At 39.1% G+C, this 25,644-nt stretch overlaps 1 protein-coding gene across 1 annotated transcript in view; it reads left to right on the plus strand.

Annotated features, from left to right (window-relative positions):
- Positions 1–319: 319 nt before the first annotated feature.
- The window catches only part of tspan18b (tetraspanin 18b), a 72,818-nt gene continuing 47,493 nt past the window's right edge, over positions 320–25,644 (plus strand). The window contains exon 1 of the mRNA XM_056478672.1: positions 320–714. The gene's annotated coding sequence lies outside the window, so the exon portion shown is untranslated. The remainder of the gene's footprint in view (positions 715–25,644) is intronic.

Here is a 25,644-nt window from a genome sequence, read left to right on the forward strand (position 1 = left end):
AAGTACACATTTTGTAAAACTACTCAGTAAATTACAATTCCTGAGAAAAACTACTCAATTACAGTAATCTGAGTATTTGTAATTAGTTACTTTACACCACTGTCTAGATGTGAATTGCGGCGGGATATCATGCATGCCACAGGGAATGTCAGTGTCATGACCTCTGAGGGCATGCAGACAAAGGGATCGTGATACTTTTCTTATCTGACTCGCCATCTGTGGTGGTGTTGAGGGGGGCGAGGGAAGTGAAAACAATTTGACCATTAAATCTCCGCCCACAAGTTGAACGAGCAAAGCGTTAAATTGGTGTTCGGGGAGGAGTCAGAGAGAGTCCCTCAATGTACCGACACCACAGATCTATCATTAATAATAGCATATCTATTGATCAACAACAGCAGGAGGCGAAGAGAGTGAAATAAGTAAACTGGGCGTTGAAGTTGTAGCAGAGTGTGTCCCTCCCTCCTCCAGGCTGAACTGTAGAAGCGCTACCAGCGAGAGGGACGCGAGATTAGGGCAGCAGTTTGGGGGTCTCTGGAATTTATTAGCAGACGCTTCAAGCTCGCTGTTGTTGTATCTTTCTTCTGGATTCGTAGCAGATCTACAGGTCTGACAATTCTTCAGTCGGGCATTCATCCACGCTGACTCACAACCTTCATATTTTACCTCGTTTCATCTCTGGAGCTCCGGACAGCGAAGAAGGACCCGTGTTTTGAGGTGAGATTCTCGATAAACTAAACTCTGCTGGTGTTTACTTGTGATAGCTGCTCAGTTGAATACGTGCTCTTTAATGGGTTCAATTTAATGTAAAACCAGCGCGTTTCTTTCTGGGATCGTGCCATATATGGTTATCACTTCAGAAGGACAGAACTAAACATAAACATTTAAATAACTGTGTTTTTTTTTTATTAGCAATGCGTTTACTCACTGTTCTGTTTATTTTTTAATTTGGTGTACAGCCTAACAACTATGTTTGAAAGACTTGGAAGATTTTAACCTAAATAAATAAATGACATTAAAATATTTCTTTTCTGTTAAACATAAACATTTCCTCTCGCCACTCGCTCGTGTTTCGGCGATGACGGCGCGTGTCACCATCCGGCGGTTTCTGTTAAATCTAATTAGTTGAGTAAAGCTCGGGGAAAGTCTGGGTGGGATGAAGAGGCATCAAGCTGGCGGTTTTCCCACGGGGTGTGACAGCAGGCAGCGTGTGTTGTCCAGGAGGTCCCGTCAAAACTGCAGTTTATCCCCCTCCAGACACGCAGGTCAGCAGATGGAGGCAGCTGTGCCGACGGGCATGAGTTCAGTGCCAGTCTAAATCAATCAAACCCGCGCGTCTTATATCTTATCAGAACGGCGTTCATGTCTTCAGTGTGTAAAATAGATCAAATAATATTGCAGGTTATGTAGGCTAATTAGATTATTTCTCTTTTTAGATTCTGAAATTGTTCATCACATTATGAAAAAATGGTTCTTGAAGAACTTTTCAGAAAAAGATTCGAGGCACCAAAATTGCGCATCTCAGATAGCTCTTTCTAGCACTTTTATTTTGAGAGTAGTCTATCTATCTATCTATCTATCTATCTATCTATCTATCTATCTATCTATCTATCTATCTATCTATCTATCTATCTATCTATCTATCTATCTATCTATAAATTAGTAATTTAACCCTTTACATTTCTGTGAACAAAGACTAAAATTCTCCAGGCTTTGAAACAATGCTTCCCCCTTAGATGAGTTATGGGGATTTTCCTGAAAACTTAACCCGTGTATGAGTATTATCTTTGGCCACATTCCAGAAGCAACAAAAACAGTGCAGGGCTAGGTTAATGCATCCTGTACAATATAGCCAAAATCGACTAATCTTTAAAAGCACTTAGGCAGCGAAGTTAATTGTTTGCCTGTATGCCTTCAGAAGATTGTTACTCCAGACTACATCATTTTTAACTTTCTTTTTTAGAGAAATGACTTGACAGCCTGTCAAACTACATGATATGTGGTGGTATACTATAACAGATTAGATGCCATGCAGTCAGATCTTATCTAATCAGGTGTTACTGAGAAGAACTCGAATGCCTTATGAATACGTTCATGTTCCTGAATGCATTTCTTTAAGAAAGAGGATATTATTTCAAACAAAACCCAGCCATAAATTCTCAAACCTGGTTATTGAAAGATTTGCAAGTGCACAGGCTTTAAATCTTGCATTCCGACTGTCTAACTTCATGTGCGCTGTAACTCTATATCCATTAGAGGGTTTCAGTGAATTTGTCCACCTTTTTCTGGACCCTATTTTTGCAGTCTGACATAAAGGTTTGGTGCACTTGTTCCACAATGCAGAATCGGACCAGTTTTCAATTAGTCAGGCACTTGTGCGTAAAGATATTGGCTCTGAGGGATCCATTAATTCCGGCCTCTGGTGGCTTTGTAGTTTAGCTAAATGCTGATGTCAGAAGCACTCAAAGACTTCACTCACACAACTCAACATGGGCTCAAAAGTAAGACTGGAGCTTTAACCTTTACATTTTCTGCAGCTATTGCAAGGTAAACCCTTAAAGTGAGGACATCTGAGACCTAGAAATAAAGTGTTTAGTCTATAATGCAAGCTTTCTTCTGTTGAATGACAGAGTAATGTAACACCTTGTACACCCACCAATACTCTTTGTTACTGTACTTTGCATAATTGTCAAGAAATTAGCAGGACATTTCACAAATAATTTTAAAGAAACCCAAGTACAGTGAATGAAAAAAGGAATTTCACACTAGAAATTTTATGTTTTTGTAACATCATACTATGGTAGTATTTGCTTTATTTACATATTAGGGAAAATATGTTTTCAATGGGAGATGCGGGAGGTGCAGTAGGTAGTGCTGTCGCCTCACAGCAAGAAAGAAGGTCGCTGGTTCGAGGCTTGGCTGGGTCAGTTGGCATTTCTGTGTGGAGTTTGCACATTCTCCCTGCGTTCATGTGGGTTTCCTCTGGGTGCTCTGGTTTCCCCTACAAGTCCAAAGACATGTGGTACAGGTGAATTGGGTAAGCTAAAAAATTGTCCGTGGTGTATGTGTGTGAATGAGAGTGTATGGGTGTTTCCCAGTGGTGGGTTGCGTCTGCAAGGGCATCCGCTGCGTAAAACATGTGCTGGATAAGTTGGCAGTTCATTCCACTGTGGCGATCCCTTATTAATAAAGGGACTAAGCCTATAAGAAAATGAATGAACAATGATAAGCTCTGGACTTTGTTACTCTACTGGTCTAAGAGCCAAGCACACAGCAGAAATGTGCAACAATGGAAATCTAAATGTGTGCTAATAGTAGAGATGTACCGAATTTTCCGTCACCAAAAATTTATCGGCAAAAATGTTATGCCATTTAATGCATAGGTTCCCAACCTTTTTTGCCTGAGACCCCCTTTTCCCCCGGAAAATATTGTAAGACCACCCTCAACATTTAATGATATTATCACTCATATAAGTTTGCAGCAAGGACGACAAAAAATGTTGTTTTCAGTATGTTCATTGCTATATTTAGATATGTTCAAGCATAAATAATAGCCTAATGTAAAATATAAAAGCAAAACATCAGTAGGCTCATTTTGGGTGTTTCAATTCTTTCAAAAAAATGCTCTGGGCTTATTGCAGTATTGGGGATGAGTCATCTGCAAATGTCTTATTAATTTAGATGGTCTCATGCATTCGTTAGCAAGAACTTGGGACTCTTTGCTTCGAGAAAGTGGAACAAAACCATAGTTCAGGTAACTATCTTGGTATTTCCTGCATTTCGTGATTCCAGTATTGCTAGCGCTGTGACCCGAATGTTTGCAGCTTCTTCACCTGGGTCCAGTATGCTTGGGTCATTACTATTAGCTGCTGAAGGCAAGCCAGTGAGACTTTTTTATGGAGGATGAATTACAAATTTGTCAATTTTTTTGGTCAGCCAGGGGATAAAACGAACTATGAACATAATAGTTAATATGATCGTTCTCCTAATTGTCCACAGCTAAAAAAAATGTAAAATATGACGTGACACCCCACAGAGATTGCTGAGGCCACCTTGTGGGCCGGGACCCCTCTGTTGGGAATCTCTGATTTAATGGACCCTCAACTTTTTGTGGAATCAGTGATTGTTTGGGTACTCTTTTAAATCTGGAAGCATTAACAACTTATATCAAAATATATATCATTATTGCTCAAAATGAAAAATAATTATCAAGATTTCATTTTTTATTTGCCCACCCCTAGCCGGAATAGTTGGCGGTTCATTCCACTGTGGCGACCTCTGAAACAGAGAGTGAATCGAAGGAAATTTAATGAATGAATGACTTTTCTCAATGTAATGATAATTTTTAAAAATTAATTTATTGATGATCATTCTTTAATTTTCCTTTGGTGTAGTCCCTGATCTATCACAGCAGAATGAACCACCTAATTTATTCAATAATTAATTTTTATTTTTAACGTTTTTGGATGATTACAAATTAGTTCTTTATTTTAAGAGACCTGTCTTACTTTCTTTTGTATATTTACTATTGCTCTTTAATAAAGAAAAACTACAGTTTCTCTGATTATGCTAGAGCTCTACACTTGCCGGGAGCTAGCTCTCTGTAACTCTCACATGGTAGCCCACTGAAGTTAAGCAGGGTACCTGTCTGGGAGACCACATGGGAAAGCTAGGTTGTTGCTAGAAGTGGTGTTAGTGAGACCAGCAGGGGGCGCTCAACCTGCGGCTAGTGTATGTCCTAACGCCCCAGTATATTTCTGTGATAATAATCAGTATATTAACTGACAAATAAAAAGAGTTGAGGTTTAACCCTGGCATCCTGGCCAAATTATCCGTCATGGTCTCCTAACCATCTCCATATCATATTTGGCTTCAACACTCTCCTCCCCACCAATCAACTGGTGGTGCAATATGGCTGCTGTCGTGCCATCCAGGTTGATGCTGCACACTGGTGGTGGATGAGGAGATTCCCCCCAAAATGTGTAAAGTGCTTTGAGTGTCCAGAAAAAGCGCTATATAAATGTAAGGAATAGAATAATACACTTGAAAACATCAACATTTGAAGATAAAGACTAAAATAGTATTTATTATTAAAAAAATATTTGTTGGGGGGGTTAGATTTATTTCTCATTTTTTAGTAATTATTCAAATAATAAAAAAAACGACCATTTTTATTGGTTATTTGCATCAGACTTGCCTACAGTAAAACAAAGCTGAATATACGGAGGCAGATTGAAAACACTGAAACCGTATTTTCTTGCAAAACGTATTTCAATAAATTTTTTAGGAAGGAAAGTGGTTGATTGATTCAGATATGGAAAAAGGGAGTCTGTGTTGTTCTGCTTGAATAGCCACAAAATCATTCAGTTGCCAAAGCATTGAGCTACTGGAATGAATCTTTGGTTCTTCAAGGTGGGAAGTCCCTGTTGAGAGCAAGAGGCCTGTCTCCAGGCTGTAATATTAATATCAGTTGACATGGCGGCAAATGAACTGGTCGTCAGGGCTGGTTTGATCTCCACTGCAGTTCCCAGATCTCTAATCGGCGCAGGTGATTCATTCCACCCTGAGCTCTTATCCCGCCTCCAGTGAAATGCCCTTATTGACAGCCGAGCGAAGGCCCTGCGAGGAAAGGAGGTCAAGTCATCACTTTCCTCCAAGTTTCAGGCATCAGAGCTACACGAGCTGGCAGTTTGTAGTCTGCAGAGGATCTGGAATGAGATAGAGTATCTATTGCCTTGAAAAGAAAATTGCTTTTCTCCCCCATTTGCTGGAGGACTCTCATCTAATGCGTGTGACATGGGGTGCTTCACCCGGTAATGGGTTTTGGGGCCTCGTTGCCTCTGAGACATATGAAATTTGCAAAGGAGCTGTGTAGATTAATTACCATGAAGAATATATGTTCTTTAGTCATATGCTACGTCCCAATCTACTTACTTATACTATGTCCTAAAAGTGCGTACTTTTTTATGAAGAAAAAGTATATACTTTTGAGTGTTACAGAAGAATATGCAAGCTTTAACAGACCTTTATTTTGCTTAGTTACTTGCCCTGTCAATCATCTTGTCACATCATCCACCTTTCTTTCATATTTAATTTCCTACCATATTGGAGATGCAGCAGTAATCTGCCATTTACTGGTGTTATATGCATAGAAATCTCCTCAGGTGTTTGCATAATTTTGCATTCATAAGTTATCAATAATGTCTTTATAAAAGTTCACATTGTTGTTTAAGATGAAATATAACACCAACAATGTAAAATAAATATATTCTAGAAGATTAGATATTATTTAAGAATCATTCAAACATCTTTACCAAAGCCTCTCCCTCTCGCGCATCCACCATTTTTGTAGTTTGTTTACACTTTTTACCTTTTGTTTGAGGTTCTGATCAAATTCACATCCGATTCGCAATGCATTGTGGGTAAAATTATCTATTAGAGTACCCAGGTATCTGCACTTCGATTTTTTTTATTTTTATTTTTTTTTCAAAAACGGACTATCCGGGTAACTTAAAAATACTCATTTAAGCATAATATGATTTGGGACTTTCCCAGTGATGGGTTGAGGCTGGAAGGGCATCCGCTGTGTAAAACATAAAACATATGCTTGATAAGTTGTTGGTTCATTTCACTGTGGCGACCCCAGATTAATAAAGGGACTAAGCTGAAAAGAAAATGAATGAATGATTCGGGACATACTAATGCTTACGAAACTAGTAAGGTTGGCATACTTGGCATACTAGTAATACTAGTAAGCTTGTTGCAAGTGTGACCTGTTGCTGCAGAACTTCAGTTGTGAAGACCTTTAGGTTGTTTCATTGTGCTTTTGAAACCTTTGAGAAACTTTAGAGGATGCAGCTGAGGTCCCTGGAGTTCATATAGTGGTCCAGGGATGTCCAGTGACCCTGGTGAATAACATGACCTCTTTATCAAGAGGAAACAGACTGCTTGTTTGTGTCTGGCATAAGTAGAACTAATGCTTATCTATTATTCAGGCAATTTCCTTCAATATTAGCATGCCAGAGATATAATGAGGTGAAAGTACGCATAAAACAAGCTGGTTCTACTGATAACCAAGGCTCTCACAGTCATTATTTAGTCTTTATGCACAATGAAATACAGATTTTGGAAGCATACACTTGATTTCTTCACACTCCACTTCTTATGATTTATATGGAGGGAGTTGATTTTGCTGGTGCATCTGTTCAAAAATGCTATTTTATTAAATATCAGCTTTTAATTGCAGATATAAATCCTGCTACAGGTCTGGTGATTAAGCAAGTGTAGAGAATAATAGATGGAACAGACTGGAGTCAAGACCTCATTTAGATGCTTATTAAATGTAGAGATTAAGACTTTCATTTAAAGAGTGTGCATAATGCTTAGCTGAAGCAGTAGGCGGTTGGTATAAAGCTTGAGTTTTGGTTGGAATATTTTGGAGTATCCATACATAAATGCAAAATTAGCCCTCCTATGAGATGTTTATTCTTTTTTACAGTATTTAAAATATTAAGTTTATGTTTAACAGAGTAAGAAAATTTTTCCCAGTATTTCCTATTATATATATATCTGGAGCAAGTCTTATTTTACTTAGTTTGGCTGAGTTAAAAGCAGTTTTTAATAATAAATAAAATTTTAAGTTCAATAATATTAGCCCAATTTGTTGAAGAAACAAAAAATTGTTTTTTTAAGAATTAAAAGGGCAATTTTTTGCCATCATATTATATAATTTATTATTCATTCATTCCTTTTCTTTTCGGCAAAGTCCCTTTATTAATCAGGGGTAGCCACAGTGGAATGAACTACCAACTTATCCAGCATATGTTTTACGCAGCGGATGCCCTTCCAGCCACAACTCAACACTGGGAAACACCCATACACACTTGCATTTGCAATCATACGGCCAATTTAGCTTACCCAATTCACCTATACTGCGTGTCTTTGGACTGTGGGGGAAACCGGAGCACCCAGAGGAAACCCACATGAACTCGGGGAGAACATGCATATATTATATTATATTATATTATATTATATTATATTATATTATATTATATTATATTATATTATATTATATTATATTATATTATATTATATTATATTATATTATATTAATAAATTATAATAATTTTACTGTAAAGTATATAGTCATGCAAATAACAGTATGTTACAGTAAAATTATGTTTTGTTTCAGGTGATTTTGTGAAAATTTGGTTAGAGATCTTACCGCTAATGATTACTAATATTATGTGCTTATTATTCATTGTAATACATTACATCCTTTTACAGTATGAAAAAGTTTACAGTGATAATACTGCTGAAGATTTTGGTTAAATTACTTGTGGACCATTAAACATAGCGACACACACAGTTATCCATGTGTTTCCTGAGCTAGGAGTAAAAGGGCTCTGTTGATAAGTCTTGTTCTCTTCATGACATTTGTGTTGCTCAAACACAGTGAGTTGATTCTCTCGATATAGGCTCACATTGTGTAAAGAAATGTCCTGATTTCTGTTTCTCCCTTTGACACAGTTAAACTCCCATCTGCTCCTGACTCAGGCATATTTGGTGTGCTTCTGATCTTTCTCTTTTTTCCCATTCTCATTCCAGCAGACGTTTATTCCCCAGATTTTTCCCCCCTCCTCTGGGTTTTGGTTTTGGTAACAGTTCTGCGGTTGCTCCTGTGTATTCAACTGCACATAGCAAACTGAGAAGCCATTACTCCACAGACAGACATTCCTTTGTGGGAAGCGTTTGCTTGGTTTTAGCCTGTTTCTCTGTTTAGATGCTCACTACTGTTTTGTGCTCTTTAGAGATGATCAAGAAACACACTGTTCTGTCTTTGAATACCACCCACACAAGGGCATTAGCATGCATTCACGTAAACACACGCTCACAGCAAAGTGGATGAGCGCAGCTGGTCTGAGTGTGTTTAAGGTCTTTGATTCTCCAATTAATTAAAGGGATGTTCTGTTTAGGATCATGAATTGCATTCTGGACATTGTACTAATGATCTTGTTGTAATTGATATATCTGAAGTTGAATGAAGCTTACTGATATTCAGTAGAGATGGAGATGGTGGTTTGAAGGAATTGTTCGGTGTTTCATTACTCACCCCCAGGCCATCCAAGATGTATATGGCCTGCTTTCTTTAGCAAAGACAAATTATGGTTTTAGCAGAAAACATTCCAAGAATTTTCTTTATCTAACCTAAGTGAACAGGGCTCAAAGTAGACCAAATTCATACCATGGACCACAGAACCTTTGTTTAACCATTAGCCATAACCAATACCTTTAATTAACTATAAGATTAACTATAACTTTTTATTAAACCATTGACATTGAGATTAATACATCCACTAAAAGCTGAATAAATAATCTTTCCATAGTATGTATTTTTTGTTAGGACAGGTGAATATTTACAACTATTAATATACAACTATTTGAAAATCTGCAATCTGATGGTTCAAAAAATCTAATTTATAGATAATTAATAAAGATATAATTGCCTTTAAAGTTGTCTAAGTTAAGTGCTTAGCAGTGCACATTATTAATTAATACAAAAACGGGTTTTGATTTATTTACAGTTGGAAATTTACAAAACATCTTAATGGAACATGACCTTTGCTTAATATTCTAATTATTTTTTGGCATAAAAGAAAAATCGATAACATTTTAACCCATTCAGTGTATTTTTTTGGCTATTGCCAAAAATAAACCCATGCAATATAAGTGATTTATGTTTATTATTTAGTTTCAAATTAGATTTACGTATTATTACAGATTTAAAGTAATTCACACTACCTCTATAATAAATAAAAAAAAAAAACCCTGCTCACGCTGGGATTTCAGCCACGATTTGGGCATTTGAGACAAATTAGAAAAGTCCTAAAAGATTCCTAAAATCCTAGGCTGAAGTCTGTGACCTTTGATTATTGGTTTGACATTCTCACCAACAGCCGCTTAAAGGCCTTTGCGATAAGATTTTTCTTTCGATTAAGTTCTGTATACGGAAATTTCAGACACTTTCCTGCAGTGTGACAATAGCTGTGATGAGCGTCAAACCAAGAACCAATAGCCGAATCTGATGACGCAACTTTAAACCACCGTGGGGAAATGTCAAAACTATTTTTTGTTCCTGGTTTTATTATTGAAGCATGCCGTGTGCAAAATTGTCACTACAGTTTATGATTGCTGTAAGGAATAGGCATGGGACGATAATTGTTTTCAAGGTATACCACGGTTTGGAAAAGTCAAGGTTTTAAAACCGCCAAAAGTTTCTCATTCCTAAGGTATTTGTACGTTTTTTTTTCTTTTTTTTTACGTTTTGTTTTAAGTTTTTTAGTACAACAGTATCTCCAACAGAAAAGATATTCAAACATGCCTACAGCTGAGATTTTACCGTGTGAAGTGGGAGAGAGCCATGTTCATTAATTCTGACATGTTACAATTGTTTAGTATTATTAAACATTTTTTTCACAGATATAACTGTTTTTCTTAGTGATAATTATTTTATAAATGGATCTCATCAGACTTTACTTTTTTGTTACTCAAGGTACAGACATTTCTCAGAGAAATAACAATGACACAGTATTGCAGTCAGTTGACAATCACTATGCTTTAAACTTCAAATGCTCTGAAATATGCTCTCAGAAAAAAATGAATACTTTTTAACAACATATTCCTGCCTTGGTTAAGCTCTGGAATGCATGTTCACGGCTGTCCCAACATGCATATGTCATGAAAGAGGTCATGAACTAAACAGTGTTGTGAATGTGAACCACAGAGCAGTACCATAAAGCATAAATATGGATTTAGGCTTGTAAAAAAAAATCAGTTGAGCCCTGTTTACTTATATTAAATGAGGTAATGTTGTAATCTGAAATAATGTATTTAAGACTAAATAATGAAACTTACATATTGAATGGTCTAAGGTTGAGGTAATGGTCATGAATATTTCAGTTTTTTTTTTTGAGAATTTGAATAACCAGCCTTATTTCATGAGGACACATAGCTATTTTACATTTTATCAGTTTTAGGCATGGGCTGTTAACCGTTTTCAAGGTATACAACGGTTTGGAAAAGTCAAGTTTTTAAAACTTTCAAGATTTTCTGCTGTACCATTCCTACAGTATACTTAAGATTTTTTTTTTTCTTTTTTTTTTTTTTTTTAGTACAACAGTATCTTTAGCAGAAAAGATATCCAAAGATGCCGTTTTAAATTGTAAAGAAATCTTTGGTTCATTTGAATTACTTAGCCTGACATGTTTTTGCTGTTCCAAAATACTTTAAATGTGTCTCAAAATAAAATATATATTGTGAAAATATTGTGTATAAAGGGGAAAATGTTTTTTGTTTTTTACCCAGACATTTAAAAAGAACATATTTTAGAGCAGTAATCACAATACATTGAAACCGTGATATTGCCTAGTTTTAAATTTTAAAAAGGAGGCGTGGCATCCAACTCCACCCCTAAACAAAACCGTCATTGGTTGATGAACAAATCAAAATTGTATAAATGAGATCGTACAAATTCATTCGAGTTAGCCACTAAATCAAAAGGTTACAAATTGCCGTGAGATCATGTTGGAATAACAGAAATGGCATGATATTTTGGGCTATGCGCTAAAACCAAGCAATTCTTTTTCTGACTTGATTTTTTTTCTGTTTAGACAAGCTGCTATTACAATTCAGAAATGATGAGTACTACAGTGAGAACCATTTAGACATAAACAGGTTATATGGTTTTCCTAGATTTCATCACCATTATGCTTCTTCATGAATAATTCATTAGTGCATCATATTGGAGTGCTTCAGGAGAATCACAATGCTCCCGCATTACAAATGAGTCATATTTTTATTAATTTAGCCTGTAATTTCACAGCACATTAGGAGGCCTTAAACAATACAAAGAAAAGGGTAAAATGATAAAAGTCAGACAATGTGAACTGCATTTAATATACACATTACCAGTCAAAATTTTGCACTCACTAAGTAGTTTACCTATTTTTGGTTCTTCAATGAACCTTAGTGATAAGATCTTAAAGATCTTAAAATAACGTTTTTCTTTGTATGAGGAATGTTTTAATGATCTCAAACCACCTTTCCCACTGTAAAAAATAGTATGCCATGCAAAGACACCATGAATGTTCAAACATCTTCATGGAACAATTAAGGAAAATAGAGTACCTTTATTCTTAACTGTGTATGCTCTTCAAGATTGTATTTATTTGCACACATTATCAGTAATAATGCAATAAAAACAGTTTATAGTGAATAATGTGTAAACTCTTTTCTATCTCTGATTGTAAAGCTGATTGTTCTGCAGACTTTACTTCACCCCTTACTGTCAAGAAGCAGACTGCGATGTTAAAGAAATATTTCTAACTATTATTTGTGTTACTATTATTTTAGTGCAAATCATATATATATATATATATATATATATATATATATATATATATATATATATACCTGTGATAAAAGCTGAAGGACAGCACTTAATTTGTAACACCATATATACCGTTGCTGTCACTGCTAATAGAATGAATAGATCTTTGCTGTATAAAGATAATAATTTCTTTCAAAAACAGAACTTACTGACCTCAAACCCTTGGACAGAACAGTAGTGAATGAGTCTTTTTGTTTGAAAGTTATTGACCAAAACAATGCTAAACAAGATTCCAGTTCAATGCACTCTGGATATTCTCTCAAATACCCTCAAGAAGTGCATCCTGGGACGATTTGTAAACATTATTGAAGGAGTTCACATGCGTGCCTGAGATATAATACATGCTTTTCCTTCACACTCCATTTCAAACCATTTTAAGTGTGTTTCAGCTTTGTTTATCTGTGTTTTAAACATAATCTGAAGCATATAAGCAAGAATCTTTTAGAAACTGTGTTCAAAATTATGACTGGCCGTGTGTACATAAATCATCCCCATCAGATTGACAAAGTACCACAAAGCTTTCAAACATCATAACTGACGAAACCATAACTGAATTGACATAAAAACATTTGTATGGCAGTGTTCGTGTCAGCTACAATACATGTCCGATCCTCCTCAACACGTCCCCAGTGTGCTCGTAATGTATTTGACAACTTCCTCCCACCACATCAGATGCCACTTTAGGCCTGGCGTTTAACAGCAGATTAAGTTGACATGTTCTGTACTTTTTAGTTTTACTCCTCGTGATTTTTTTATGAGCTGCAATAAATTTTTCAGCCGGGCTTCCTTACCCATATGTGGCTTTCAGCAGATTTGATGGGTCACTATAGTCGTCCTGTGGCTTTAAGGAGTGCATTGAGAAATTGTCAGTCTGCTCACTTATAGTTCAATGCTGAAAAACGTCTTCTTTAATCATGAGATAACGCAATCACAGTTATGTGGTGTATTGTCACATTGTGTGGTCATTAATGAGGAAATGACACGTTTCTCAATTCAAGCTGCTAAGGAAATATTTAGGGCAATGATATCATTCCCTACTGATTAGGCTGGAGAATGGATGAAATAGACCATGAAGTCTAATCTCTTCCTTTCCTAATCTCTGCTCGTATTTGGAAACTGCCCGAGGAAAAGACTGAGCACTCTTCAAAGGTAGCAAACGCTTTGTGTGAGCGTCATTTGCATGTTACTGATTATTTTAACATAAATTGAATGTGCCAGCTTGCGTTTTTTGATGGCGGAGAAAATGGGATTGCGCAGGACCGAAGGTTACAAGATGTTTATTCTGATTCGGCACCACATTTTTTCTTTTTCTTTTGGTCTGTGATTGGCAACTTAAATCCTCGTCCAGGTCGAAGGCAGAGAGCATCAGGAAATGATAAACCCGGGCTTGTGTACCAATAATTAGTCACATGTCCTTGTGCCAGCGAGTGGCCATATTACGTGGATTTAATTACAACCACCTGCTTGAGACGGTAAGACTGAAAACATCAGGCCCAGCAGTTGAGGCGAGTCTCCAGCTGTTTGCTCTTTCACGATAATCTTATGATTGGCAAGTTGCAATGTTTTTCTTAGGTCGTGCGAGACCATGGCACATGAGATGGTGTAAATCAACAGAAAAAACAAGATATTTCAGTGCTGCCACTTTGCCTGCCAACAGCTTTTAGAGAAATATATGAGAGGTGCCCTTGTCAAATAAAACTCTATTAACATAGAACAATAGAAATGTAACTCATTGCTTCATTGTTTGTCTAGCATTCGGAAAAATTAATAGCAAATAAACAGTTGGGATTTATTATTGAGAAAGTAAACTAGAGTTATTTGCTGCATGCCAAATTCTTAATTTATCTGTGGAGGGGAAAGCCGGAATCTTCCATTGTTTGTCTTAAATAATTGTCAGTTTGTTTAGCTGTAAAAACTATTCTTCGTTAAGCTGACATAAATGTATTTTTTAACCAACCAAATATTGTCTTTTGTTTTCAGTGCGTCAAAATATTATTATAAAACTGAACATTTTTATTCTCATACTTTATTATTTTTCCTCTAACTTTGGATGACCTTAATTATAAAACACAGCCATCAACATTTGATTTATTTTAATAAGGAAGTGTTGAGCAAGTAAAATGGTGCACACGTATCTCATTATTCACTATTTTTGTCACAGCACACTGATCAAAGCTCAGATTTTTAGTTTGAAGTTGATGGAATGATAAAGACCCTTTGAGTTCCCATAAGCCCTTAATATTGTGCCTCACTAACTTACCTGGCCTTTGAAGTCGGATCAGATTCTGTGTCTTTTTCAATAGCTTATGAAATGTGATTTGCAGCTTTTAAAAGCACAGTTAACCCAAAAATGAAAATCTTGTTATCGTTTAAGCATTCTTAATCTCGCTTTGAAAGAATATCCTGCTGCAGTGTGTGGCAGGCCGTATTTGGGAGCTAAAGCAGAGAGCATATATTTTTCAGTGAATATTGACTTGATTTGGAATCTGTAGAATGAGATGACCAGTGGGACCAGTGTAAGAAATTAACATAAACATCAACAAAAATGCAAAGTCAAGATTGATAAATAAAAATGGCTATGCACAAATAAAGTAAATCTGGAAAGGCTCTCACTATTAAAGTGCAATGTGAAAATAAATGAATAGTTTCATTTCAGTTAGTCACTACGTTATGTCATATATGACCAATGAATGGGCTCTCATGAGTGAAACCTTCATTCATCAGTCATAAATGACATAATGTTTCTGTTCTCTCCTTGAATGTGACATCAGATACACATTTTACGCATATTGGTATGATTCTGTAGGTCTTAATGAAAAATCTGTAACTTACTTTAAAATACTGGAAATAAACACAATTTTAGCCTGCCAAAAACAACATAATAGTTATGTCTAAATAACAGACATTAGCTATGTTCCCATCTAAAAATGTGAATCAACTTTATGCGCAAAACTGGATAATCGCATAAAAGATGTGAATAAAGCAGCGATTCCACCCAGCGAGTCAAAGCGAACAAAACCATCACTTCCTGACTAACTGGCGCTAAATATCAACAGTAAAAACAGAATTTGCTGGCGTCCGATGCGAAGCACAGTTGTTCTTGATTCTGGAGGTCATTAATAATATAATAAAACGAACACTGAAATGGTCATGGTGTTTTAGAATGATCAAAACAACATTTCAGATGTTTTACAATGTGCTCAGCCTGCTGGTTTGTCCATTCTCACACATTTTTATCATCACATGATCTCACAAGACCTTTTTTTAATGCGCATACTGGAATTTGTGTGATAAATGTTTCCATCGTAGTTTATACGCATCTTTTCTTATCGGATAAAAAAATTTATCTTACTCGGTTATGCGCATATGTTTTTGATGTGCATTTTTAAATTTTGTGCACATCTGGTGTTCCCATCAACCATTATTTTATGCGCATATGCAAAATGCGCAAAAATATAGGTGGGTGAAAACGTAGCTACTGACAAAATATTGGACCATATATGGACCAATTTTATTAGACATTTCTTGTCCCCATTCATTCACCTTTTGTCCTTAACTTTCTAGTAACAATTCTCCAAATGTTTATGTTTAAACATTAATCAAACTTTTTGGTATGTTTTGTGTAATTTTGTGCAATTTCATAACTAACAATCAAGACAAATTAGCCATTGTCTGTATTTCTCTTAGCAAGCAGGTCATTAAGCTCCATGAGAAGTGTCAGTCAGCACAATGCAGTCCAAAAGCAGATCTGGACTGAATCAAAAGAAGTCAGATTATCTGTGTGGCCTTGTTTATGCTTGTTTTGGAGGGCAGAAACTGAATTTTGAGAGCTGGCTAGAGGCCTTCTGAGGCAATTGAAGACATATGGAACAAGCATCAGCCTACAAGATCAGTTGTAAACGGCATGTTTTACCTTTCATCTAATGAACAACTGCAGAACTGTACCACCCAGAGATACGCTTCAGTACAAAACCAGCTTTAAAAGAAATCTGTGTTAATACAGATAGGATTAAGAGTTAATTGACTGTAACGTCCCTTTGGTTTCAAGGTACAATACCACTCTTAAATACTGTTTGAGTTTTTCTAAATGAAGCTTGATTCATTGTTTTGACAATGGCTGACAACCCTTTCTAAAACATTTGCTTCTCTAATATACTGTACATCTACGGATCCCATTTTTGTAATAAAAATTATTTTGATACTGTCAACTACTTGTGAGACTGAGATGTATACTTTCTCAGCATATTCATTTGTTGTCCCGCTGCTTATCCATCATCTTTTGTGGTGGAAACCAATTGACTTGTGTTCCTACTGAGAGCTCTACTTGGATGCCCTCCAAATGATCTCATGTTCCATAGTTTCTCGGACTCCTCCTCATGTGCCATAAATCATTGTGATGTAATCTTTCACACTGCCGTTCCCACAGCTGGTGAGCTCAAGTGCTCGAATGTTGCCTAGTGCCCAGTTAACCTCACGGTTTTACATCCCAGAGCATAAATGACCGCATTGACCTTTCGTATTCTGGTGATGCACATACACTGACTTTATTTATGAAATTTCCATTTATTCCGCCTGGGGTCTTTAAGGTTATGGCCTGTTTGTAGAGTGTTTATTATGGAAGCTTGTTTCCAACATGGAATAAGAAAAAACCCTGACTTTTTTCCTTGGAATTGTAAGCTGTAAACTCAAAATTAGCATTGTGCAATTCTGTCCTTTTCCCACAGAATTCAGAGACATCTCATGAATCAGAATTCTCCATAAGAACTCTGAATTTATTTATATATATATATATATATATATATATATATATATATATATATATACATATATATATATATATATATATATACATATATATATATATATATATATATATATATATATATATATATATATATATATATATATATATATATATATATATATATATATATATATATATATATATATATATATATACATATACATACATATATATTATATTATATTTTAGTGTCACAATCACTGAAGGCATATATCATGTTACCATAATGTTATAATGTGGCAATACGATTGTAACTGTATTTACACCATGGCCATATTCATCTATGTAAACACACGAAAACAACATTAATATTACACTAGAGGCTGTAAAAATGTCATTCCCAGCCACTGGACTTTTCTTACAGGGTATTCGAGTGTCATCAAGTGTCAAATGTAAAAGTAGGTTGTAGGACTGTTATACATGAGTTATTCTCAGGGATTATAGATAGTGAAATTTAGCGTTTTTTAAAAAAAAAACATGATTGTAAAACACGTACGCCATCAACAATGTATATCTCCTGACTTTCGTGTGCAGTCATGCTGCTATTGTAGAGGATGTATTCTGTGAAATGTTTGTACCCCTTGGTTTCGAGTGTGGTCCTGAAAAATCTCTGTTTCAAGGACTATCTAGCCCTTTCCCGTAGCCCTACGCCTTCAAGATAAAGAGATTTGGGACACCCCTACCCCTTCACTGTGGAAAGGGGAAGGGCTAAGGGGTAGAATTGGGATTGGGCCAAATGTACTACTCAGCTGTTAGAAAAGTGTGTTCAGTATGCATGTCAGTATGAATGGAACTTGGACATACTACATCCGTCATTTTGTCATCCTCATCAGCTGCGTCATATCACTCATATTTATGAATTCTCTCATGGGGCATCATGGGATAGCGTAGTGTCCATCCGATGTGCACTTCAGAATCTCGCCGGCAGTAGTAGGCTCGCAGACTGTTTTTAGCGTACTATTATAGTATGGAAATATGTGATTTCGGACACAGCTCTGGAAAATGTATAAAGCTGGTGGTTCTCCAGGATTGTGGTTGAGAAACACTGGTCTAAAGCACCATTTACTGTTAAAAGCTCAGAATCGATGCAGTAAAAATTAATGATGCATTTTGAAAATCTCAGAATGATGCATAATTAATTTCTTGCTCAGTTTTTTACCACAGCTCTACTTTAAATAGTTTGATCTCACAAAAAAAAAAAAGAATTTTGTGGTATAAATAAAATGCTGTAGTTTGTCCAGGCAAATAAGTATGAACACATTTTGTGAATCTTAAAATCTCTGGGAGTGTATATTTGGTATTTGAGTTTGGGCCTGAAGATTACATTGGTTTTCAGAGAGTATTTGTGTTAGTGTTGAGTGTGATCCCTCCTGATGTCATGGATTGGTCAGGCTCTCACGACCCCCACTCACGAAGATCACCATCACCTGACTTCTAATGAGCACACAGCTGCATCACATTCACGAGCACCAGATAAAAGCACAGCACTCCAGTCGCTCATTGTCCGGGCTCGTCTCGACGAAAGCGGACAACTGAGCGACCACTCAGCGTAGTCATCCTCAGCTAAACAAACGATTTACTTACCTGTTCTCTTTGTATTCCTCCTAGTCTTCCTGGTCCTCCCGAATCGTCCTGTCTTCCAGTCCTTCCAAGTCTGTGTTATCCTCTGTCAGCGGTATCTGGTGTGTGCTGTCCATCCTCGTGTATTCCTGTTACCCAGCCACGGAGGAAAAGACCCCAACATCATTCCTGATCCTCCTGGCTATCCTTCATGTGCTCCTTGTTGTCATTCAATAAACACCCTAACGTTTCCTTACCTCTGTCTCCTGTCCGCTTCATAACAGAAGCCCGGACCCATAACGACGACAACATGAGCACCCTCGATCACTTTCAAGAGCTGGTGGACCAGTTGAAGCGGATTCTACAGCCACCAGCTCCACTTTCCAACGCACCACCAGCACCGAGCACTTCCGCCTCCACAGTTTCTTCTTCGGCCCTTCCTTCCAGTCCCATGGCCCGACCAGCGCCCTACTCAGGCGGAGCGGGGGAGTGCAATGGTTTTCTGTTACAATGTTCCCTCATATTCGAAATGCAACCTTCTCTATATCCCACAGATAAGTCAAAGATCGCCTACATCGTATCACTACTCTCTGGACCTGCACTTAAATGGGCTGAGACGATCTGGAACCAAGCCGGGCCGGTCATGAATTCCATCACTACCTTCACGGAGTATTTCAAAGAGGTGTTTGGACGTTCTGATGGGGAAGTAGCCGCTGGAGAGCAGCTGTATCATCTAAAGCAAGGTACTCTATCTACACAGGAATATGCTCTCCGGTTTCGCACTCTAGCAGCTGCAAGTGGATGGAATGAGAGATCGTTGTTGACCACGTACCGGCTCGGCTTGGAACCCACTCTCCGAATCCAGCTGGCCACATTAGATGATACAATGGGTCTGGAGAGATTCATCCAACATTCTCTCCGATGTTCCGATCGTCTCCGTTCCTATCAACAGGACACCATCACCCCCTCGTCTGCACTCCTCCAATCGCCTGAGTCAACAGCCTCTCCAGAACCAGAACCCATGATAATAGAGTCTGGAAGACTGACATCAGCGGAACGACAGAGGAGGCTGACCCGGGGTCTGTGTCTATACTGCGGTGTCAGTGGACACACCCGTATGGAGTGTCCCCTTCGTCCCATTCGGACTTCAGTGAGTGTATTCAGTACGAATATTGAACAATGTAAACCACTTACTACCACCGTACAAATAACTACTGCCTCTATTTCTCTCCTTGTCACAGCCCTCATCGACTCCGGGTCAGCAGGGAACTTCATCTCCCAATCCCTCTGTCGTCAACTCCACCTCCGTACTGAGGCGTCCTCGCATATATACCAGATACAACCGATAACCCAGTGCACTCGATCTTCGACCCGTATCCATCGACAATGCGAAGACATCCTTCTTCAAGTGGGGCTGTTACATCAAGAGAGGATTCAATTTCTGGTTCTGGAGGGTGCAAATATGGACATCATTCTAGGGCGCCCGTGGCTGGTGAAGCACGATCCCATCATCTCTTGGGGCACAGGAGAGATAAAGAAATGGGGATCTGGATGTACACCTACCTGTTTTCCAAATCTCCCTCTTCAAGGTCGGAACCCCATTTCTTTGTTTGCAACATCGGTCGAGAGCCCTCCTGAGAAGCAGTCTATCCACATTCCTAAGGAGTACAGCTCCTTTCATGATGTCTTCTGCCCCAAGAGAGCTTCCCAGCTACCGCCGCATCGGCCATGGGACTGCGCGATCGACCTAGTTCCAGATGCCCAGTTGCCAAGAGGTAGGATCTACCCGCTCTCGCTTCCAGAGAATCAGGCAATGGAAGATTACATAAGGGAGGCTCTGAGTCAGGGGTACATACGTCACTCAAAATCACCAGCCGCCTCAAGCTTCTTCTTTGTGGCCAAGAAGGACGGAGGGCTGCGTCCATGCATCGACTACAGGGTCCTAAATAACGGTACAGTAAAATACCGATATCCCCTTCCTCTGGTACCAGCCGCTTTGGAACAGCTCCGAGAAGCTAAAGTCTTCACTAAATTGGACCTCCGCAGCGCGTATAATCTGATAAGAATACGTGAGGGGGACCAATGGAAGACAGCATTCGTGACCCCTACTGGCCACTATGAATATGAGGTCATGCCTTACGGTCTGGTCAACGCCCCCTCCGTATTCCAAAACTTCATTCATGAAGTCCTCCGGGAGTTTCTTCACCACTTTGTAATAGTGTACATAGATGACATCCTCATTTACTCCCGGAGTGAGGCCGAACATCGCCAACACGTTGCGGAGGTCCTACACACATTGAGAGAACATCACCTCTACCTCAAAGCGGAGAAATGCTCATTCCACCAGAAGTCGATTCATTTCTTGGGATACATCATTGATCAAACCGGTATACGTATGGATGGGAAGAAAATTGAGGCTGTTCTATCCTGGTCAGAACCCACTTCCATTAAGGAGCTCCAGAGGTTTCTTGGGTTTGCTAACTTTTATAGACGGTTTATCAAGGACTACAGCAGGATTACATCACCTCTCACTAATCTCCTCAAGGGTAAACCCAAAGGACTGGAGTGGACCAAAGAAGCAGCCGCAGCCTTCCGCCTTCTTAAGAAGGAGTTCACAAGGGCCCCACTCCTGACTCATCCTGACCCAAATCTTCCTTTCGTGGTGGAAGTGGACGCATCCACCACCGGCGTCGGGGCAGTATTATCTCAACATCATGATACACCGCCCCGACTGCATCCCTGTGCCTATTTCTCTCGGAAGTTGAGCCCGGCGGAGCAGAATTACAGCATAGGAGACAGGGAGCTGCTAGCAATCAAGCTAGCCTTGGAGGAGTGGCGTCACTGGTTGGAGGGAGCCAAACATCCGTTCCAGGTGATCACAGATCACAAAAACCTCCAATATATCAAAGAGGCCAAGAGACTATGTCCACGTCAAGCCAGATGGTCACTTTTCTTCTCACGTTTTGATTTCTCCATTTCCTATCGTCCAGGACCCAAGAATCTAAGAGCAGACGCTCTCTCTCGTTTACACGAGCATCACGATCATGAAGAACTCCCAACGAAGATTCTTCCCGAACACATCTCCATTTGTCCGATCACCTGGAACGCTCCTCCAGTCGTTGCCACTCCGGAAGCCCCTGCTCCGCCGGGATGCCCTCCTCATCGGCAGTTCATACCACCTGAACACCGGGTAGATCTGATCCACTCCTTACATACCTCGCTAGGCACTGGACATCCAGGGATCAACAATACTCTCTCGCTAGTATCCCAACGATTCTGGTGGCCAAACATGGCAAGGGATGTGAGGCAATATGTTCAGGGCTGTAAGGACTGTGCCCAATCCAAGAGCCCACGTCATCTACCCGCTGGAAAGCTCCATCCCTTGCCGATTCCGAACCGTCCCTGGTCACACCTAGGAGTGGACTTTATCACTGATCTCCCTTCGTCAGAAGGTAATACCTGTATTCTAGTCATAGTAGATAGATTCTCAAAGTTTGTCAAACTAATCCCTCTGAAAGGTCTTCCCACAGCCTTTGAAACAGCCGACAATATCTTTAATCAAGTCTTCAGGTCATTTGGTATTCCAGAAGATATTGTGTCGGACAGAGGTCCACAGTTCATCTCACGTCTATGGAAAGCCTTCTTCAAGCTCCTAGGTGTGGCCGTCAGCCTCTCTTCTGGATATCATCCCCAAACCAACGGGCAGACAGAGAGGAAGATTCAGGAGGTGGGACGGTTCCTGAGGACCTTCTGCAGTGGTCACCAGAGCTCCTGGAGCCAGTATTTGGGCTGGGCAGAATATGCCCAAAATTCACTGCGGCAACCCTCCACCGGACTCACGCCATTCCAGTGCGTCCTGGGCTTCCAACCACCGCTCTTTCCCTGGGATGGCGAACCATCTGATGTCCCCGCAGTGGATCACTGGTTCCGGGAGAGCGAGAGAGTCTGGGACGAGGCTCATCAACATCTGCAGAGGGCAGTCCGTCGAAGCAAGGTAACCGCCGATAGAAGAAGGTCTGAAGAACCCAGATACACACCCGGACAAAAGGTGTGGCTATCCACCCGGGACATACGCATGCGACTGCCCTCTCGCAAGTTAAGTCCCCGATTTGTTGGTCCCTTCACCATCGTGGAACAGGTTAACCCCGTCACCTACAAACTACAATTACCCTCTCACTACCGTATTCACCCTACATTCCACGTATCACTCCTGAAACCCTATCACGATCCTGTTCTTCCCTCCACAGAGCCTGACCACGAAGAGGAACCCCCTCCTCCACTGCTCCTAGAAGAAGGAGCCGTCTACGCAGTGAAGGAGATCTTGCGTTCCCGACGTCGTGGTGGCCAGTTGGAGTACCTGGTGGACTGGGAAGGGTACGGCCCCGAAGAAAGGACATGGGTTCCCAGAGCTGATATTCTCGATCCTAGTCTCATGGTGGAGTTTCATGAGAGCCACCCTGAGTTCCCAGCGCCTAGAGGCAGAGGGAGACCACCACGGCGTCGGAGGTGTCGGCCCTCAGGAGCGGGCCCTGGGGAGGGGGGTACTGTCATGGATTGGTCAGGCTCTCACGACCCCCACTCACGAAGATCACCATCACCTGACTTCTAATGAGCACACAGCTGCATCACATTCACGAGCACCAGATAAAAGCACAGCACTCCAGTCGCTCATTGTCCGGGCTCGTCTCGACGAAAGCGGACAACTGAGCGACCACTCAGCGTAGTCATCCTCAGCTAAACAAACGATTTACTTACCTGTTCTCTTTGTATTCCTCCTAGTCTTCCTGGTCCTCCCGAATCGTCCTGTCTTCCAGTCCTTCCAAGTCTGTGTTATCCTCTGTCAGCGGTATCTGGTGTGTGCTGTCCATCCTCGTGTATTCCTGTTACCCAGCCACGGAGGAAAAGACCCCAACATCATTCCTGATCCTCCTGGCTATCCTTCATGTGCTCCTTGTTGTCATTCAATAAACACCCTAACGTTTCCTTACCTCTGTCTCCTGTCCGCTTCATAACACCTGATGTCTCTGTGCTTCTGCTCTCATGGCCAGGGGGAGGAATGTTTCTAAAAGCACTGTGAGATTTTTTTATGGGCCCTTACTGTGGAAAAATGTCTGGTCGTTTTGCCACCTACCCCTCCCGGATAGTGTCCTCCTGAGATCCTGTAAAAAGCAGGATATCTACCCTAGGATGTCTCGTTTTTTTACTTCCCGAGGGTAACGGGAGCTGAAACTTTTTATGAACATAGGAAATATACCTTACTGATTGTCTAAAGTACCCAAATGAATCTGTTTAGCTTTTATTTTATTTTATTAAAGGATAATAGTTCTAGTTTTATGAATTTCAATCAAAATTAAGTTTATCCTGGACATTATGTTGAGAATCTACAGGCAAAAAAAACTGTAAGTTTTGAGATTTTGAACTTTTTTTCGGTCTAATATAGAGAAAGCATCCAAAGTGCACTTTTAAGTATTTCTTTACAATACATATACAATTTCAAAATGGCGAAACATATTTTTAGAGAGTGTTTTCTCCAAAATTACATAAAAAGCACTTACATATAAGAGACTTGACCATGTTATTAATATCTAAATTCCTAAGATTTATTAAGGGACATGTTCATACATAATTTTATTACATTTTTGTAATAAATTCTCAGTATTCGCAATATTTTCTCTGAATGACGAAATAGATCCTGACAATCCCAAAAACATTTAACTCTAATATGTTCTTTTTTCCCACTAATATATTCAAATTATGGCATATTTAATTAATTAATCCCTCATTTTACTTAAACATAATATTTACCAAAAAAAAGTAAATCTGGGTAAGTATTGTGTTAACTATAGTATTTTTTCCCCTATTTACCAGCAAATTTCGAGTAAAGATGCAGATGCTAACAATGGTAAGTGTTTATCAGCTTGCGATCACAGAGCGACAAAGAGGTTTAAAGGTTAAATAAAACAAGCCCTTTTTTGAGGAAGTCCCACTATTGAACGTCTTCCTGATGAGGCAACTGATCCTAAGTCTCGATGTGCTTATTTCCCAGCATGACTTCTGCTCTATTTGCTCCTCTGCTTGTGCCTGTGAAATCAGTGCAGTGCAGCATTAGCATTCAAGCCTCCAGCTATGTCAAATCTCAGTCTAGATCAATTATAACATCCAGCTTCTCTTCCGAATCTCTGTCTGACAGATGCTGCAGTTTTATATGCATGTATCGAAATTTCATACTCATACATGTGAAACCCACTGATTAAGTGTCTTGAGAGAGGGTGTGACACTGGCATTTATTAGGTATTTTAAAGTCAACGGATGGATATACTGTAGATACTATGTAATATGAGGAGCTTTATCTCCTATGGGGACCTCACACCTATAAGCATAAATAGTGCACTATTTGAAAGAGCAGCCATTTGTAGCTGTGTCTGAAACTGTAGTGGACATTCTGAAGTGCACTCAGTCAATCCCACAATGCACCACAATAATGAGTGCAATCGATGGACACACAACAGCTAGAGAATACCCATAATGCACTGTGAAAGTTCCCACAATTAATGAATTTCCATGTCTGACCACAAGTAGACATCTACAGCTATCAGTGTAAGTCTCTAAATAATTGTTCAATTGATGTTTGCATTCAAGACAGAAGTCAAAATGCTTTCATTGGTATAGACCTCTTGTAAAGTGTTAAAAAGCTATCACAGGGTCCGATCAAGAAGTTGAAAGTCCTTCTGAGGCATCACATGACACAAAATAATCACAAAAACTGTAAACCATTTATATTTTATTAACTAGCAAAGCACAAACAATGGTGTTACATCTGTTCCACACAAATTCA

The sequence above is a fragment of the Danio aesculapii genome, chromosome 18 (genome assembly GCF_903798145.1).
Source record: "Danio aesculapii chromosome 18, fDanAes4.1, whole genome shotgun sequence".
In the NCBI taxonomy this organism is placed as follows: domain Eukaryota; kingdom Metazoa; phylum Chordata; class Actinopteri; order Cypriniformes; family Danionidae; genus Danio; species Danio aesculapii.